Raw genomic sequence first — 12192 nt, 5'->3', positions numbered from 1 at the left:
GGGGGTGGAGGCAACACTGGGGTGGGGGACAACAGAGGGGTGTGAACCTCTAAGAACCGCTGCCCTTCACACCATAAGTATAAGTCTCCAAAATAGTTGGAGCTGAAACAGAGCTGAAAGACTCAAAGAGCACTTAATGCCCACTGGGCGCTGCCTGTTTATCCCATTTTTGAGGACGAAAAGTCAAAAAGCGTCAGACGAAAAATCGGTCAAGCGAAAAGTCGCATAAAAAAAGACCGACAGGACTAATGTAATTGCTACAAACTTCATTTGAGAGCAATTAATCAGAGGAACACAACACTTTGAAATAGACTTAAGCCTAGGAAACCTTTTGCACGAAACGTTCAAAGCACTAAATAATTTAAAGAGAGGACAGTGTAGGAATATCAGGATCTATTCTGTTGAACGAGTTTCTTTGAAAATCAAGCTGAACGAGTTTCGTTGAAAATTTTTTTGTTACGGGAAACATTCAACTTCATTCCTTATTGTGACTAATTCTCGGATCAGTTTTTTTTCAAAGATTGGTTTGAAAAATAGAACAAAGCCTGTACAAGGGATGTCTGTCAATCTTAGAAGAAACTTTTGCGTATCCTATACATACTCTTTGAGACACGGTGAGTTTGCTTCACGCAAAGTTATTGAACGCACAGCAGATTCAAATAATCTTTACAGAACATTTTATTAATAGAAAGGATTAGGAGTTTCGACAGCTCAACAATATAGAGATCGTAAACGTTTAAAATATCAGTTGTGAAGCAACTGAGCAATATGTCACGTGGACCGAATAGAGATTGAAAGCAATAAACCTTTATGAAAAACCAAAAAAATTATGCAGCTTTTTTGTTGCTCTCCAGCCATTTTTAGAACACGTATTTTCAATTTACATCTACTGGTTTTTCGTAGCCTCTTCGAAGGTTCCAGTCTAACAAATTAGATATTGCGTTCAAGTTTGTGCATAAGCGAACTAACAGTCACAAAACAGTAACAGAAAACAGAGTCAGAGATTTACGTTGTTATTTAAACAGACCTGTAGGACTTGTTTAGATTGAATAGACATTATATGAGATGTGAATAGACATTCGTGACGAATTAAAAATACTAGAATTATTGTATTTTGTTTACTATAACCTTACATATAGAAAAAAATTGTTATTTTAATCCAGCTGGTTTTCCATGACCGTTTCTGATACATGCTATTTTTGTTTTATTTTTTGTTATTTTCTAGGTGATTTTCTGGTAATAGTTTGGAGTTTTTGATTTTTCAATATTTGGTTATTTTAAAAAGTCTTGTTGAGGCTTAGAGTACCGGATCATCAGGTATGCACAAAAAATAAAGGTGGTCAACAAATTTTGATATGCAGTTGAATATTTAACTCGTCATTATAATGTACACCAAAACTTTTATTTAATCTACACCTTAGTAGTAGTAGTAGTTCAGGCTTCTGCAATGCACGGGTTGAAGCACCCTTGTTGATCGTTATAAATGAGATATTTTCGAAATGGGGTTAGTTTTTGCACAGGCAGCAAATTCTCCAAGTGCACATGTCAATTTCGTTAAAACTTCTAAAAAAGAATTTCCAATAAATTTCGCTGATCCGATATTTTATATTTTTGTTGTCTGTAAGGTCTGTCTGTTTGTTGACAATATTATAGAGTAAAAGAAACCAATTTGTCAAATTAAAATTACTTCCAATACTTAAAACAAACGTTTTCGAACTTTACGTTCATCGTCAGGTTAAAACTGTTTTACAAATTGTTAAAAGATAAAATGAATATGTATTTACATTTGTCTGAGATGACAATTAAAACAATTCTAGGAAACATTCTAAAAAATTCAATCGAAAATTTTTCCTTATATACAATATTTAGCCTATTTACAACACATATTTACATCTGTTATCAATTTACTTAAAAACATTCCTATTCCGGATTTTTCGATTTTGTCCATGTTCTTGTATTTTTAGGGTTATTCCGAATTTGCCCTAACCATAAGTATCCCTCTTGTGGAGGTTTTGCAAATTTCTATTATAGAGATAGGCTGTTCTCGACCAGAAATTTTCGTCGATTTTGAATAATCCTTTTTTCGTAAGTTTGATTTCACATTTCGCGCCTTGTCTCGTCCGATTATTGTTGTTGAAATGTATAAACGTTTCTATGGCAATGTTGTATTTATTGATTATGAGATCACATAGTAGTAATAAGCTGTGAAGTTCGAAGTAAAAAGACAGAGGTCGAATTTTCAGTTTGATTAAACGCTCCTTATATGTGAGAGAAGAACCTATTATCCATTTCGTCGCACTTTTTTGGATTCTTTCGATGAGTACTAGATCGCATTTAGACGGATACCACACTTGGCAGGCGTAGGATATAATTGGTACAATGTAACCCGTGTATGCGTTTAATTTAACTTGAGGGAGAGTTTTGTGGTGAAGATTTCTTCTGAGGTACCAAAGTGCTTTAAGAGTTTTCGAGGCTCGTGTGCTTGCGTTTTGATGCCAAGTGAGGTTATCACAAACTTGTATTCCGAGATCTTTTTGATGAGACGAGATGTTGACAGTTTCATTTTTTATTGTAAAGAGTGACTTTTTCTTGAAACAGAGGATCTTGCATTTGTTTTCATGGAGGCGCATTTCATTGTTATTGCACCATTCATTTAATTTCTGGAGATCAGTTTGAAGTTCATGTTTGTTATTAGAGAGCAATTTGTAATCATCTGCATAACCGTAGGTTTGGCTGTATTCGATTTTTTTGTGGTAAATCATTTATGTAGACGAGAAAAAGTAGTGGCCCCAGGATTGAACCTTGCGGTACGCCGCTAGTGACGTCACGAAGGCTCGACATTGAGGTTCCAATGCGAACACGTTGTTTTCTGTCGTCACAGTAGTTGGCTATTAATCTGAGCGCTTTTCCCCCGATCCCTGATTCCGACAGTTTTGCAACAACGCGGTGGTGGGGTACTGTATCAAACGCTTTCTGGAAATCTAGGTAGAAAACGAAAAGTTCATCATGTGCAATTGAGTCGACTTCTTTGTACAGTTGGTCTAGAAAGGATAACATTTGAATAATTGCTGAACGTTGAGGCCGAAAATCAAACTGGGAATCGTGAAGTGTTCCTTTAACGTGCTCATAGAGTTTGTTGAAAATAAGTTTCTCGAAAACTTTTGAGAGGCCACATAGGCAATTAATTGGTCTATACATTTTGATTGCGGCTTTATCGCCCTCTTTGTGTATTGGTGTTATGTCACTTTGTTTCCAATATGCTGGAAATTTACCTTTGTTAATGAATGTTTGAAAAAGTAGAAGTAAGGATCTGCTTATTGTTTTTGATAGATTTTTCAGAAACAGGTTACTTATATCGTCAGGGCCGTTGGCTTTACTAGTATCAAGTTTGTTTAGTATACTTTCAATTTCTTTTTCTGAAATATCAAAGCGATTAAGATCTTTTTCTTCAAAATTGAACTGGTTCTCAACATTTGATATTTTTGAATTGAAAACACTCTGGAAAAATAAATTGAACAACTCGGCTTTCTCTTCATTGGTGTTAGCAGTTTGTTCATTTAGGTGCATCTCGCTTGGGAATGGTGTGACTTTTTTAATTGATCGTAAATATTTTTGAATAACGCTGAATTGACGTGTTGCGAAAATCTCGCTTTCATAGATGACTTGATCGTTTTTACAAAGTGTGTTGACTTTTTCTTCGAGACAATCTATTTTGTTTAGTGTGCTTGGAGCAGGACTTGGATGGGCAATTGCTTTTCGTTTCAAAGTTGATAGTTTTTTCATATCATGGGATGTGCTTTTTGACACCCACGGGGGGAGCTGTGATCTGTGCTGAGTTACTCTTGGGACATTTTGATCGAAAAGGCGATTGAACCATTCATACCACTGTTTTATGAAGTTCGTCAACGTTAATGTAACAATAGGGGTTAAATGGGTTTTTTGAGATGTTGCAGTTGAATTTAATCCAATATATTCTTTTGTAAGCGATTTTGGTCTGCTGCGATCGGTCGCTTGATCGTAGTTGCATTCGTATCGTGTTATGTAAGCGTAATGATCTGAGCATTTTTTGTTGTTGAGGGCATAGTTATTACTAATTTTGGTTTCGATTTTCTAATTGATCCAAAATTGTGGTTCGTTTGTTAGGAAGACATCTAGCTGTTTTTTGTACCCCAAAAGGTCAGTGAAGTTTAGCATTTGTTCAAAATTTTCATCTACGAAATAGTTGAGCCCGGTGTTGTCAAGTTCATCTGGTGACGAAATTTGTTTCCAGTCAGTGGTTGAGAAGTTGAGATCTCCTGTAATGATGACTGATTTTGGCTTTGTTTTCTTCTCTAAAAACTTTAGCGTTTGTGTGAGGTCTTCAAACTTCTGCTTGCACCATCTGTATGGGCTGCCTTTAGGTGGGTTGTAAATGCAGACAATTAGGATTGAGTCAGTTTTAGTGTTAATTTTTACGATTAGGCAACCCTCCCATGTGTTCTTAACGAACAATTCTTTAGATTGAATGTTGTCTTTTACCGCCACTAGAACACCTCCATGTTTTGAGACACCGCATTTTGAAGTTCTGTCATTTCTGTGAATGACATAATTTTTGAGAAAGAGTTCTTCGTTTGGAACTTCTTCTGTGAGCCATGTCTCGGTTAGGCAAAGAATGTCTGGATTGTAGGGGACAATAGCGTTTGCAAATGCAAATCTTCGTGGTAGATCAATGAAACTATGTAAATTAAACGGTAGAATTGATACCTCTTGTTTTTTGTCTGTATTTTTTGCGAGTCAGGTGGTATACCGAGCATTGTCTAAGTACTCGACCCAATTTTCATCTTGTTTTTCGTATAATGTCAGATTCATTACTTTCAAGTTTTTTCTGGGGAAACCTGCGTCTATTAAGTCTTTTCGCTTTTTCAGACAGTTATTCAGTTGCTCTTCTTCTTGTAGGGAGTAGTCTTTGCTAATGTACACTGTTTTGCTATATCGTTTCAATCTTGAGAGTGAGAGTAGTAAGATGCGTTTGTCATACATGCATGGTATGGTTGCAAGAATGGTACGATGCCTTCCATCTTTGAAAGCACCCATGCGCCTGCAGTCCGGAATTTGGCAGTCTAGCTTGAGGAATTTGAGGATTGACTGTATTTCTTGTATATCTTCTTCAGCTCTTTCACGAGCGGTTTCTTTCTTACTTTCATCTATTGCTCTTATTCTGATTGCCAGGTCATTTGTAGTTCTAGCCTTTACTGTGTGGTTTTTTTCAATGTTGTTGTTAGCTGTTGGCAGTTTATTCTCAATTTCATTTATTTTGCTGCTAATAGTTTCTTTGATTGTGGTTTGAATGTCATCTTTTATTACTAGATTGTTCTGTTTTTGTGGTGGACTTTTTATGATGTCCAGAATCACATCACGTTTGTTCTGCTGTACGGAAGCGTTGCATAGAAGCAGAACGTTTTGATTGACCTGTTGAAGTGCATTTATTATTTCGATGCTAAGTTTTGTGCAGCTTGGGGACATGTGCATGATTGTTGCACAGCATACGCAACGGAAGATTGCCTCTTTTTTACCAATTGGCTTAGAACAGGTTTCACATTGGATACTCATACCCTCTAATTGAATTTGTTTACCAGATGTTTTGGAACTCATTCCGTTGTGTGTGTGATTTATAGAAAAATTCGAAGTTTAAACGGGTGGAACTAATAAATTGGGGAAAGAAAAACTTATTTACCTTTGGAACCAATTACTGGTACCGTTGGTAATTCGTGGGGTTGTACGAACCACACTCGCAGTTCCCAGCACAGTGGTATTCCTTTGGATGCTCTTTTTTGTCTATGTTTGCGCTGAAATTTGTGTGTAGGATTTTGTTCTTTAATATGGAGCAGATTCCTCCAAGGGCCTTCCCGTTGAGGTGGACGGCGTCGTTACTCAGGTGTAATTCCGGGGAATAAACTTCTTCAGTGATGTCTCTGTATTCCCACTTTTTACTCTTTTTTTGTAATTTGTTGATGAATTCGTTTGTTGCTTTGGGCTTCTTTTTACTCGCACTGTCGCTTCCTCGTGATGGGATGCCAATTACAAATACTTTCTCTGTCGCAAGGGGCACAAGTTCTTCGGCTAGTAAGGCAAGTTCTTCAGCTGTTTCTTCTGGTTCTTTGTTCGATGGTGTTGAGCCGGTGAAGATGTCGTTTCCGCCAATGAATAAAACTATATTGTCTTATTGCCTTTTTTCCGGTAAGAATTCTGAAAGATGTCGAATTTGCGCTCCTGGAAGTGATAGATAGGATGTTAAAATTTGGAAATCGGAGATGTTTCAATTGGGAATCTGCAAAAATTATGTTTCTGGTCTTGGAAGTTGTAAAAATATGAAATCGCATTCAGTCTTCTTTTATTCACCCGTCCACGCTAGGAACGGACGGGGCTTGAAGGAAAGATAGATATAAACCGTTGGAACCAATAACTGGTACCGGTGGTCTTATTGATATAGTTCTCAGCTTCAAATGATCTGAAATCACACAGTTTGTAAGTTTGTTCGGAGTCTATTTAATAAGTTTATGTAACAACCTCTTCCGGAAACCTTGAATTCGTTTCAGAAGACCCTCCAGTTCTCTGGAAAACCGGAAAATGCATGAAAATTAGCACTACTGGCCTGCAGGGACATTGATCTATTAATCCTTCAAGGAACAAAAGTATGATATCTGTCTTCCTAATTTGCTTATGCCTTTTTCTATCTTTTTAGAGGCGCCTATAGTAGTAGTAGTGCTTGATTTAGAGTAAGACTCTTGGGTTTCCACCCAATTTACAGTTCAGATCAGTTTTATCTTCTTTAATATGTTTCAGTTTCCACATCTGCAAATCCCTCTCCATGTGCATTTATTCTCTTCCACATAATGATTTGTGAAAAGATTCCAGTATATTTTCAGTAGTGTAATTTTGTTTAGGGTCTTCCCATAATAATTCACAACTCCAGAAAGGTAGTTCAAGAGCAATTTCGTTCTTCTAAAAAAAGTTATCGTTAGTTTTCTTAATTCTCGCTTTTGAGATTCGATATTCACCCCCTTCAGTTTGACGTGTTGTTTCTACTGCTTTCTAAAAAATCGTTAATAAATACATCATAGTCCCCTCGAATAATGGATAATAGAAGGAAAAGATCGTGCATTTCTAAATAGAGACTCAGTGGTAACAGTTTTGAGACAACTAAGCGATTTCGGTAGCTCTGATTTGAGTTGAGTATCCATTTCGTTGAATAGTGTTGGACGTTTTAAATTTTGTAGAGGTCATCTCTACTTGGTGGCTACCTTTGAGGGGCATAGACGGCAATCGGCACAAACGAGTATGCAATTAGTTTCACTTTTCAGTCACATGAGCTTGACAAATTACGTTTTATTTGGAAGAGTACGCTCATTTCTTTCCGAGACCTACTAAGGCAATTGTCATTCCATATTAAGTTTTGCTGTATAATGAGACCCCGATCACGCTGAGACTTGACTGACTCGAAATCTTTCTCCCCAATTTCTGCCTTGATGCCTTTTCTATTTAATTTTTGAGATTTCTTTGCATTTAGTTTCATGTTGTTGGTCTCAAGCCGTTTCTGAATAGTTTCTGTTGACTTATTCATGTCAGTTTGGTTGCCTGTTATCACTTTAATGTCATCAGCGTAACAATAGCTTTCAATTTTTTGCATAATTTTTGGCAAGTCATTGATGAACCGGAGAAAAAGAAGGGGCCCACGAATTGACCCTTGTGACATTTTGTTTTTTATGGAAGATTTTTGGCCGTTTATTTGAACAAACTGTTTTCTGTTTGAGAGATAAGACTTTATTAATTCCCATATGCTTCAATCAATTCCACGCCTTTTTAATTTTCAAGTAAGATGACTTGCGGTACAGTGTCAAAGGCTTTTGCGAAATCAAGATACAGTACATTTAATTCTCTAGTTGCTTCAAGATCGTTGTATTGAAAATATTGATCTAGAAAAGTTATTAAGAGAAGTTTGGCAGATCGTTGCTTCCTAAAACCATACTGACTTAGGTGCAACGTTCTGTCAAAAAAGAAGTTAATTTTGTCAAAAATTAGTTTCTCAAAGGTTTTGAGGAACAGCAAAGGAGATTCATTGGCCGATAGCATGTCACATCAGCCTTACTGCCTTCTTTGGATCAATTCGATCCGTTCCAGTTGATTTATATCACATAAAATATTGCCGATTTGCTTTTCACTACAAGTTAGTTTATTTAAATTTTCATCAGTTTTTGTAGTTGTTACATGTTCACACTTGCTATATACTGAAATGAAATACCGATTGAACAGTTCTGCTTTTTCTTTGTCAACGGACGTCTCCTCATCATTTAATTTCACTGTTGGTGGTATCAAGCCAGTCTTCCTGGTGCACTTCAGATATTTTTGTATCTTACAAAACTTTTTCTCTTCAAAACCGATTTCTCAAAATCTCATAAGTTATTGTTACTCCACTGTTTGATTTGTTTTTCTAGCCTTTTCACTTTAATCTATTTGCTTAGATAGCACTTACTTTGTTTTTTCAGTGTATTCATTCGTTTGATTAAATTTGATGTAATACTTGAAATCCATGCGGCCAGATTAACTTCGTGTCTGGTTATCGTCCGACTTTTTTTATTAATTTTTTCCCACAACCATTTGTACCACTGGACCAATAGTTTGTCAACATTGCTGTAGCAGAAAAGTAAGACACGTTCTTGTTCAATGCCTTCATTTAATTTCTCCCAATTAGTTCTTTTGAAAGCAATGTAGATTTTTTTTACGGAAGAATTTTCAAATGTGGACGATTCACTACTTGTTTCGTCGCCCTGTGGTCAGAAACATGTTTGTTGTTCTGGAAAAAAATCAATCAATAATTTTTCTTGATATTCCACTTTTATTAACAAATCAGGATTATTACAAAGGACCACATCAAGCTGATCATTCGAACAACTACTGAAATTAAGGTCAATTAGTTTTCCTTATAGCTCTTTTTTCTAATCAGTTTTTGACGACTCAGAAGGCCAGTTTGTTTGTGAGAATTTTTGGTTAGCCGTTATTATCACCCTATCACAATGGTTTTCAACCGCTGAATCATAAACTAAACCCAGGAGCAGGTGCATTTCATTTAATTTCTATTGATAGGGGCTAGGGTACGGTGCGTTGTATATATGTCAAATAAGGAATCAGAGCCTGTTATTGTCGAAATTTGTACGCTAATGAAGTCAGAGTTTTCAATTCCTAACTTTATATGTTGGTGAGGAATGATCATTTTGACGGCGATGAGAACACCACCAAGTTTGCTATTTCGGTCTTCAGAAAGTTTTCTATCGTTTCTGTAGATCAAGTGGTTATCAAGGAAAAGTGCTGACGACGGAATATCTTGAGTTAGCCAAATTTCAGTTATGCAGATGAGATCAAAATCATAAGTGTTAAGACTATTAGCAAACTTGATTCTTCTATTTAAATCAAGGAGACTTCTAGCATTAAAAAATGAGATTGTTGGTTGTCAAAATCCTTTTAGATTATCTTCTGAGCTACTTGAAACATTATCGTTTTCCTAAATAGAATTTTTTTGGAAGGGTACCCATTTTTTGTTTTCAAACACTTCAAGAATAGGATTAAGATCTCTATCTCATTGAAGGTTAGTTTGTTTTCAGAAGAGCCTCAAACTCAGCAATGTCAGCGTGTTTTTTGCATAGCACTATGTTAGGTGCTAGTGCCAAGTGCTATAAGGTATGAAGACAGAGTTTTTGTTGCAATTTCCTTTCTAATAAGGCTTGTAATTGCGAGTTTTTGCTAAGTGCTGTTCCGAGCGCTCTTTTTCCGCTACAATTTTTATTTAAGTTTCCAAGTATTTAGCTGAGCTGTACTGAACAGAATCGTCTGTGTTAATTTCAAGATAATAAGTGCGTGTTGTATAAACTTACAAAAATCTTTTTCAACCAATCGAAATTCAGCATCGCTATATTACGGCTCCTTAGAAAAAGCGGAGATGATTGGTTTTGAACATTTAACCTTATGATTATAAACAAGGTTGCCTAGTGTGCTGTGCCAGGTAGGTCTTGATTAGTGGTATCGCCTATGTCAAAGCATTTAATTAGCTAAATAATTATAAATGGAAAGCAACATCAATAGGGGTTCGTTTTAAATTTTTATTGAGCGTTCTAGATCAAAATGATGAACGTTTTTTTCTGTTTGCTCTTATTTGTCTTATTGTTTTCTCATCTGATCTATGCGAAGAAATTGAGCTGGGCAACGCGACTGCTGTATGTTGTGAAAAGAATTTTACATTCCACAATGGCCAAGTTGATGTGAGTTTCGTGCAAGACCAGAGCCATATTTGTCCAGTTGGAGATGGTGGGATCGATGATTTTTGCTCTCAATTTAATCCAAGTTTTACATTGGGAGGCCGTTCAATAGATTTGTATCAATGTGACTGTTGATTAAAAATCCCTATGGGTTGTTTTGCATTTTTCCAAGAGAGTTTAATGTAGTAGTGATCTGTTAAATGTGAAAGCTCCATTTGCTTCACTCTGTGAGTGTAGGTAAAATAACAAAATAACTCCCTCGGCATGCCAGTAAATGACGGCCTCTAATGGAGTTTTTGGAGGAAAGTAAAATGAGTATAGTGTGATTGAATGTTCTATTTATAAAGTTATTCAGAAAACTTTTACTGCGAAGAGGTCAAGCTTTGATAGCGGCGTTATTCATCAACTGTTGTATATTTTATCGTACCTTTGCAAAATCGAATAATTTCAATAACCATGAAATGAGACATTCTGATTTTTAAAGTATGGACACTGAAAGGTTCGAAATTACTGAAATGGACAGTGAAATTACTAATAACAATTTAGGTTTGATAGGCTAGCATTAATATTTTTTTGCAATTAATCGTTTAAGCATAATTAAAGTGTTTAGAACAACACGAGGCCGACATGATTTGCTATTTAAAAAGAACGAGTTCAATCAAGATTGGAAAAATTAATAGGTCTCGGATGAAAAGAAATGGAGATTGTCGATGGGCGGGTAATTAATTGTTGGAACTCCTTTAAGAATCAGTTTATTGTAGAAGGTAAAGGGGGACTGGTTGCAGAGATTGGTTGACCGAAGGTACCATTATCAATAAATAATGAAGAAATCCTGGGATTAAAAGAAAATCTAATTGAAGGGTTCCGGGGCTGTAAAAATCAGGGCGATGTGTTTAGTTTTATTAGTAAACTAAAGTTGGAGGCTGGTCATAGCAGGTTGTAACCAGAAGTTGGGTCATATGCTGGTTTGTGCAATTTAATAGGTTGGACGTTTATTGTGGATGGTATTATGAGTGGTTCTTTGCCTTATGGTTTTTCTAGTGTAAGGAGAGATGCTATGGTACAATGAAATGAGTGGTGGACGGCGGCACATGTCGAAATTGGGGGGAATGATAGTGTGTCGAAAACGCCGTGTGGGGAAAAATTGTTTCTGATTTGCGGAAGTTATCAGATATCAAGAGATTTTAATAATGTTATGGGTACTCCGCAATATTTTATGGATTTAATTAAGAGGGGTCCTTCTGTAAGTGGTTTGGGAAAGGATGTGTGGTTTTATATTCCGGCGAAAAATAATGTGTTGAGCCAGCGTTTTGTTGTGTGCGCATGCTGTTTTAACTCCTACAAAAAATTGTTGTTAGTGAATGGCGGGCAGGCGCGTGATCAATCGAAGGGTGTTGTTGATCAGACTTTGGGATCGTTTGCTTATGGAGTGCGAAAAGGAGCGGTGAAAAAAATTGCATTGTCAAATAATAAAAATAAAGCGCAAAATCAGACTGTGCGAAAGTGAAATATCAACTGGGGTCGCTGGTGATGCGACTGAGCATGTGTAGAGTTTTGCTAATAGTGGTATAATTTTAATAACAAAAAATAAACGAGTTAATCGAAGAAAATGGGTTGGGAAGCGGTGAACGAAAACACAGTCGAAAATCAGCGAGGAGAATATCGTGTATTCGTTTCTTCCTTCAAAGGATCCTTCAATGGAATAAGTGAATTGTTCAACTTTCAGTTATTTATTATTATTTTTTGATAGGGTTGGAACTATACTGCCAGGTTTTTTTTGTATTTTTTTGAGATATTGTTGCTTCGAGTCCGTACCCTTTCAACGTATGTGTTGGTACTGAGCAATTGGTAAGGGTCCTCTCTAAATTTTTTTGGCTTGGTTCTCGAGATAAGCGATGATGTTTCG

At 36.3% G+C, this 12192-nt stretch overlaps 1 protein-coding gene across 3 annotated transcripts in view; it reads right to left on the bottom strand.

Moving 5' to 3' along the window:
• LOC142337472 (uncharacterized) overlaps nt 1–6537 on the bottom strand; it is a 67164-nt gene extending 60627 nt beyond the window's left edge. For all 3 annotated transcript variants that reach the window (XM_075386717.1, XM_075386719.1, XM_075386718.1), the window contains exon 1: nt 6524–6537. The gene's annotated coding sequence lies outside the window, so the exon portion shown is untranslated. The remainder of the gene's footprint in view (nt 1–6523) is intronic.
• Nucleotides 6538–12192: the final 5655 nt, after the last annotated feature.

The sequence above is a fragment of the Convolutriloba macropyga genome, chromosome 4 (assembly GCF_964194025.1).
Source record: "Convolutriloba macropyga chromosome 4, txConMacr16.3, whole genome shotgun sequence".
NCBI classification, from domain to species: Eukaryota; Metazoa; Xenacoelomorpha; order Acoela; family Convolutidae; genus Convolutriloba; species Convolutriloba macropyga.
The sequence above is the reverse complement of the archived record's forward strand: the minus strand, read 5'-3'. Positions and strand labels throughout refer to the sequence as shown.